The sequence below is a fragment of the Hydra viridissima genome, unplaced genomic scaffold (assembly GCF_058129835.1).
Source record: "Hydra viridissima isolate aposymbiotic clone 2 unplaced genomic scaffold, HvirCarnegie_v1 scaffold_5, whole genome shotgun sequence".
Lineage (NCBI taxonomy): Eukaryota > Metazoa > Cnidaria > Hydrozoa > Anthoathecata > Hydridae > Hydra > Hydra viridissima.
In genome coordinates this window covers 4,897,125-4,905,359 of record NW_028324304.1, presented here as the reverse complement: position 1 = coordinate 4,905,359, position 8,235 = coordinate 4,897,125, and the positions used below count along the sequence as shown (strand labels likewise).

General features: G+C 28.2%; 1 pseudogene; it reads left to right on the top strand.

Moving 5' to 3' along the window:
* Positions 1–3,349: 3,349 nt before the first annotated feature.
* Positions 3,350–4,390, top strand: LOC149888119 (V(D)J recombination-activating protein 1-like; annotated as a pseudogene).
* The last annotated feature ends 3,845 nt before the right edge of the window (positions 4,391–8,235 follow it).

The following is an 8,235-nucleotide window of genomic DNA, read 5'->3' as shown; positions in this document are numbered from 1 at the left end:
AGATTTTTTTTGCATCTTGGTTTTTGCTTACTAAAAGTTTTATGAATAATTATGAACTCATGCATTTTCCTGGATTGGTGAATTCATTTTTAAAATTGAGAATTTTTTCGTAAACAACATTAATTTATCATAAGAAATACAATTTTCTCGGAAGATACTATTTTTTATTGCAAAGTTGATGAAACAAGGAACTCCTTTGATAATGCTAAACTTTACAATGAACTACACAATTACTTATTTAGATCCTTAAAACAAATTTTACTTACATTTGATTAAGTTTTTTGATTCTCTTAAATAACACGATTAAAAGAAATAACAGACAAAATTTTTCAACTAATTTGAAATACTGAATACGTCTTTTTTTCAGTTTTCTGTTTGTATTGTGAGGGCGCGGTTTCTTTTTATTTATTTTTGTGATTAAGTCTGATGTTAATTTGATGGCGCGGGAATGCAGTATAATGATAGCGTGACGCAGTTTAAGTGACTACAGCGATGCGAGTGTGAGAGTAGCGCAGATATAGAATGTGAAATGGTGAGGTAGGGCTGTCAGTAGCGCAGGTGAGGTAGGGCTGTCAATGTGCAGCGCAGATGTGATTGGAGCGTGAGAATTTTTAATAACAACTGTTAACGCATAAAGTAATAATAATAATGTTGCTTTAATCAAAATACATACAAAAATAATAATACTTACCACTGGTTTTTCTTCTCGTACGTATTTTACTTAATAAATATTCTCAACTATTTTTCATTAATATATATATATATATATATATATAACTTATTCAAACAACAATACATAATGACGTATATTTAAAGTCACTCAAATATCTTTTCTTACCAACTCTTCTCATAAGATTCTCTTTAAAATCTCCATAAATTTTTCTTTAAATTTTTTTTTTTAAATCTCCAAAAATTCTTTTCTCATAAAGTTCTCTCATAAGGAGAATCACTCAAAATCTCTTAAAACTCTTTTCTAAAATCCAAAAATAAAAACTTTTTAAAAAACTCTTTCTTAATACATCCTCAAATTGCATTCTAAAAAACTTGCTAAAAAAACTCCCCATAAAAACTCCCCAAAAATCCCCTAAGATTTTCTCAACCGTTCCTTTTCTATTTATCCGCAGATGTTTCTTGAATTCTCGTAAAGGCAATTGCTTTCTTTTTCTTCAAGTTCGTTTAGCACTTTTGCTTCAATTTCTGAGTCATGGTACTCTAAAACAGGTTTTACTAGTTTTCTTTTAATTGCTCTTTTTCTCAGAATGGCCACAGAACTGTTGAGAACTTTACTAATTAAACTCATATCATTGTAATTCTAGTCGCGTTTGTGAAAACGGTTTTAAACATTAATGGTGAAAACTTTTTTTTTTTTTCTCATGTAATTGAACATGTGCGTCCACGTGGTGTTTTGGATGACTCGTTCTTTTTTTTGATCGAATGTTAAATGCTTGAGTGTCGAGTGAAAACGTAAAGATGATGTTTATAATTTTCTCTTTTTCCCTCCTCACAGTATTTCGTTTACAAGATGTTTAACATATTTTGGTTTTAAAAACATCATTTAGTTTTCCTATTTGATTAAAATAAGTTTTAAAAATGACAAAAGAAGAAAGTTGTTAGAGAAAAAGCTATTCACAAATTATTTTTAAATAAAATTTAAATATTTGGAAAGTTCTTATAGAACCTACAATTCAATAGAAAAAAAGTTGCACCTACATCCCTACACCGTTAGTCGTGTTATTCAAAGTTTCTCTCAAACAAAATCGATCAAACAAAAATCTGTTGGTGGAAGAAAGAGGGGGTCTTCAAGATAGAAAAATGGTTAGAAAACGTTTTAATAGTTTGAAAATTAACCTAAATAAGAGACATTTAGAGAACGCCCGAAAAAAAACTAATATTTTCTCATAGTTTTATTGCCAAATTTTGAAATAAATATGGTCTTCATTCTTTCAAATTACAAAAGATGCTAAACCGTTCTGAAACTCAAGAAAAACAAGGAACCGCTGTAAAAAAGTCGTAGGGCAAATTTTATTCCTAAGAATTTCTGTATCATTGAAGACGATGAAACTTAAATCAAGTACGATCACCAACAAACTCCTGGGGCGGTCTTTTATACCCAAATGTAGAGGAAAAGTAGATAAGAATTTTAAATGCACTAAGCATATTAAGTTTGCTAAAAAAGCCTTTATTTGAAAAGCTATTTGCAGTTGTGGTAAAAAATCAGTACCTTACATTACTGAGTTTTAACTTACAAGACAGAGAGTACATACAAAAACGGCATCTCATTAAATCACATGATAATGGACCTGTGTTCTGATCTGACTTGACTTCACGGTCATTCAAACTTTACCAAAAAGCGCCAAGTTATTATACGCAAGCGCATTGGCATAAAGCAAGTTGAATAATTTTCAAAATGGCTGTGGATCTTCGAAACCGAATTAATATTTCTTAGCAACTAATTTATTTGCATAAATTGTTTTTGTTTTTTTGTTGTAATACAATTTTTGGGAAAAATACTTGTAATGGTACCTTTTTTTATATAGAATCAACGAAAATTGACATGCATACGTATAATTTTACGATTAACACTTAGTTACTTTTAAAGGTATCACACTGTCGTTTGTTTATACATTTTAAAGTGATATTTTGCAAAAGTTGAGCGTTAAAATTAGACAGAAATGTTTTAGGAAGTTTTATGAATCTTTTATCTTTTTGATGCTTTTAATTCATCTCAGGTTACAATTTTTGTTGTTGTTGAAAATTAACATTTTCACAGGTCAACAGTATTAAGTTTTACAAAGTTATGAACTTTCGAGTTATTATTAGTTTGTAATAAATTAAAATTTTTACCTGTGTTAGAATTATTTTTCTTTATTGAGCTACAATATTTTCTTTAAATTTTATTTTTTGATTAGCATTCTAATATTTTTGTATTTAAGACCCACCTTATAGTCAGTAAAAATGAGTTTAATAAGAACATTAAATACACGTCTACTGACTTCTTTTATAAGACTGTCAGTAGACATGTATTTAATGTACCCCGTTAAAATGTATATAAAAAACAAACCCTATCCTAAGTATTAGTCTTAGACAGTTATGGTTAGGGTTAAGAATAGTGCTTTGCCTTGCATATAAATCATTTTTTACGGAGTATAAGGGGGGTCTTAAATACAACTTTTTTACATATACAATAAATATATTATATGCACTAAAAACTTTGTTATAGTGGATTATTTTTTACTTAATTTTACTATTTTAAATTTTGATTTAATTTTTGTATTGAATTCTAATTAGTATTTTGATATTAATTTAATACTGTGTTGAAATATTTTATTAATAAATTTAGTTATTTTAGATGGATTTGCATATCAAGAATTTAAATCTCCTATGCAGAGTTTGTGGTTGTTTAGTTTTAAAAAAAAAAATACCCTATTGGAGCCATCCAAAATTGAAAATATTTTTCACATCAAACTAATAGATGTGGAAGGGATTCACCCTTTAAACATTTGTCACAAATGCTACTTAACAATTAACATTGTAATCAAAAGAAAGTCGTCAACCACTCTGCTTTTGTGTACACAATGGACACCTCATTGTGATGACTGTTATACTTGTCAGCTAAAAAAACTGATTCAAGGTCTCAATGCTTCAAAATCTCAAATAAGAGATAAAACAAAGTTTATTGACCATCCTAGAATTGGTGAAAAAGTTTGGACTTTTTCAATATTTAGTATTTTAATAGAAAATATTTTCACAATACACAATATGGAAATAGATAATAGCGATTTGAAAAATGAATTCAAAAAATAAATTACCAAAGCAACCGGTGTCTTTAAAAAAATGTGAACACTTGTTTTGTTTTTTCTGTATAGTAGAAAATCTTAAAATAAAGTACATTAATGAATCTTTATACAATGTGATGCACCTGTGTTGCCTGAAGACTTTGTGACCAGCAATAAATCAAATTCACTTATACAAATGTTGACTGTTCAATGTATTATATGTAAAACAAAGTTCAATGTTACAAAAGAATACGATGTGTATTTACATCATAAGCTCGCCTGCAGTAAAAAATCTTTGACACAACCTGTCTCACTATTGTTGTCATCACCATTATCTTCATCAAGTGTGTCACCATCATCATATACTTTTAATAATAGCATTTTTTTCAGAGATTTTTAATCTAACAGCTAGTAGTCATATCCCAAGAATAGTTGAAGATGCTACACTCCACATTCTTAAGCAAAAAAAAATCATTATAATGCTTTCATAAGACTTTTAAACAGTTTTAGCAAGTATATATAAATTTGCTACTACTAATTTAAAAATAAATTCTGAGTTGATAAAATACTGGACAATATATATATATATATATATATATATATATATATATATATATATATATATATATATATATATATATATATATATATACATACATACATACATACATACATACATACATACATACATACATACATACATACATACTAATAATAAACTCTCTCTCTCTCTCTCTCTCTCTCTCTCTCTCTCTCTCTCTCTGTGTGTATGTGTGTGTGTGTGTGTGTGTGTGTGTGTGTGTGTGTGTGTGTGTGTGTGTGTGTGTGTGTGTGTGTGTGTGTGTGTGTGTGTAGAGGGTAGAATGGTGAACCTCAGAGGTATTTTTCAAACTTTGACAACAAAATGTTTACGATTAGTTCTGTAATAATATATTTCCTTTGTTTCTGACACATCAGCCTAATTATAGCAAATATTATTTTAATTAAATAAATTTGTAACCATATATATCAAAACATATATAGCTATTAATAACTTAAGTTTAGAGGTATTAAAAACAAACCTCATAAAGATTGTTATGAAAAAAAGAATAATGATAAATGGCTACAGTTTAGTAATATTAAATCTTTAACTTTGATAGAGCATAACACATTTTTCACTTTACATTCAGATACTCAAAGTTAATGCCAAGTGATAGTTCTACCAGCTGCTTTCCTGAATCTGTATAATGGTAGGATGTGGGAAATTAAAGCCCACCTTTGATTTGCGTAGCTCATACACATTTTTTATTAATAATCTCAAATAAATTTGCTTATTATTTTTATTTAGACCTCAAATTTATAATTTTAAAATAAAGTTGGCTTTGTTAATGTTATTAAATAACAATTACTATTCAACTATATATAAACACAAATATATTATATGGTAGTAATATTAGACTAGTATTACTACCATATAATGTGTGGTTTTGTCATAGTGGAGCTAGTGCAAACATTGCAGTAGCTTCACTAAGACAAAGCCACAATATAATAATAATGCAATTATTATTACAGGGTTCATGGCAGTTTTGAAAATCTATTTTCCCTGAGTTTTCCCTGATAATTCCTTGATTTTGCTATATTTTAAAATATTTTTTCCCTAAGTTCGTGCGGTGGAAAGTATATATTTTTCCTTTTTTATGTTGAAGGATATATTACTTTTGCAACTGAATCCTTGTTCCCAAAACATATAGTTACTATAGTAATTCATTTATCTAATATAGCTACTATTTATTATAAATGTTATAAAGCCACTGTAGTGAGCAACTTTCAATATTAAAAAAGATTTAAAAACTGGATACTGTAAAGTTACTTCAATCTAAATATTAAAATAAAAAATATTCCTTGAGTTTTCCCTGATTTTAAAGATTTTCAAGAAAAATTTCCAGACTTTTCTAGGTATTCCCTGATTTTCTAAATTTTAAAAACTTTTCCCTGGTTTTCCAGGTTTTCCCTAAGTGCCATGAACCCTGTATTATTATTATTTTTAATATAGCTCTATTTAATTATAAATTAAGAATTGAACATAGACTATGTCATTGGGATACTGTGTATCTATCTTTCATAGATAGTAAAATACACTCTGTCATAGATAGTAAAATTTATAAGTAAGAAGAACTATATATTTTAACCAAAAAAAAAAAAATTGTATTCTCAGATATGGATAGTTTCAAATCTAGACACAGTTTATCTAACTTAAAACGAAAAAATTATTAAATTCTAACGCTCAAATAATTAGAAAAAGAGTTACAATTTTATAAACAAGTAATGCCTTAGATAGCTAAATAATTGTTGGCGAAAAACTGAAGTTTTTGTTTATTGATACATTTAAATGTTATTATAAATTTTTTTTTTAAACATACAAACTATATTTATAATAATTTAATTCTAAGAAACAAAATAAATATGAACGTGTTGCATAAAATTATAAATATATGGTTACAAATTTAATATTCCCTTTGTAACCAACGACCGTAGCCATCTTTAAAATTCTATATTTTATAATTGTCACTGCGCTTGCGTATAATAACTTGGCGCTTCTGAATACCGTGACTTCACGTTATTATGGAAAACCGGTTATGGAATGGCATGAAAAAATGATGTGGAATTTGTGCCTAAAATGCCTTTTCGCATTTATATTTTTACGCGCTTTATACACAAAAACTTAGGGTGGAATGCAAGAACCGAACTTCAAATTTGAAGTCGAACTTCAAACCTTAAGTGCGACTTGAGCGAATGCACAAAGCGAACTTCAACTCAAGTCAGACTTGAAAACCGCTAAAAATAGACCTTTTTCAAGTCTGACTTCAAACCAGACTTGAGAGAGCAAAAATTCCTTCCGAATGCAAGAACTCGACTTGAAATTTCAAGTTAGACTTCAAATCTCAAGTCTGACTTGAACGGAATGCAAGAAGCGAACTTGAACTGAAGTCAGACTTGAAAAACGAGAATATTTGAATTTTCAAGTCATTTTTTCAAGTCTGCTCCAGACCAATCTTGAAACCAAACTTGAAAAAAAAACAGACCGCCATTATCATTTTGCTGATGCGTAACAAAACTTTACTATTACTATATAACTTATTACAACCTTTGCAAGTATGAAAATGAGTTTTTAACAAGCAAAAGTAGTTACTTGGGCATATTGACCTAATTAATTTAGAAGGTTACATTGTGAAAGTATATTTTTTAATGAATTCATTACAGAAAACTGAATATTAACATTGCGAAAACGTGTGTCTTTTAAAACATCCTGTAACTCGTATTTAATGATTCAACATGTCATATTTTGATGCCATTAGAAATGTTTATTAGCTTTTTGAAATGTCGAACATCCTAGCATTATAAAAGGCTGTTGATTAAGGCACATTTTTGTGATACAGTATAAAAGTAAATTCCATTTAGTAATAAATAGTTGCAGTTATACAAAGAAGTGATACGTGTAAAAGGAGTAAAAGAGAGTTCATGAGAAGTAGTTACAATTACATGAAGTATTAAAAAAAACTTTTTTTAAAATGTTCAAAAATGAATCGGTATGAGCTGAATTTTAGAAGAAGAAGAAGAGAAAATATGCCAAGTCACATACCAAGGTTTATTATTGACAGAGCTAATCCTTTAGAAGTTTACCACGGTATAGAATTTAAAAGGTGCTACAGATTTTCCAAAAAAAACTTTTTAATATTAGCTAATGACATTGTTAACAACAATGTTAACAATCGAGGGTGCCCTCTTTCAACTGTACAACAACTGGCTATTGCATTTCGGTTTTATGCTACTGGTTCATTCCAAGTGAGTAGATATTCAAGAAATGGTATCAGAAAATGGCACCTTCTTATTGTAGATTTTACATTACGTTTTTAAATAACAACATTTTATACCAACAAATGATAATATACTTAAGTAACAATAAATAAACTCTCTTAGAGAATAACAGGAGATTTGGAAGAGCTGAAACTCAACTGTTTGTCCAGTGGTTTAGAACATTTCAATTCAAATGGCTAACAAAAGATATCAGTACATAAAGTTTCCAACAGAAGCTGATTCTTTGATAATTCAGCAAAAGTGATTATAAGTTTTCATGGATATCTGATTTTGCTATTTCATACAAACTTCAAACTTTTCTTAGATAAAGAAAATATTTATATTTATCAACCATTATTTAGATTTTACCAAATTCAAAAAATCCCTTTTTTTACCGGGATTTTTTCAAAAAAAAATCCCTTTTTTTAAAGGGATTTTTTTTTGAATGTTGTTCATGTTTTAGGTGATTCTGGCTATCCTTATAAACAATATTTAATGACACCTTTTTCTAACCCAAAAATGAAAATGAAACCAGATACAATTACAATTTGAGAAGTACACACATGTTGAATGTTGTTGTTGAATATTGTTTTGGTATATCAAAAAAAAACAATACCCTTGTCTT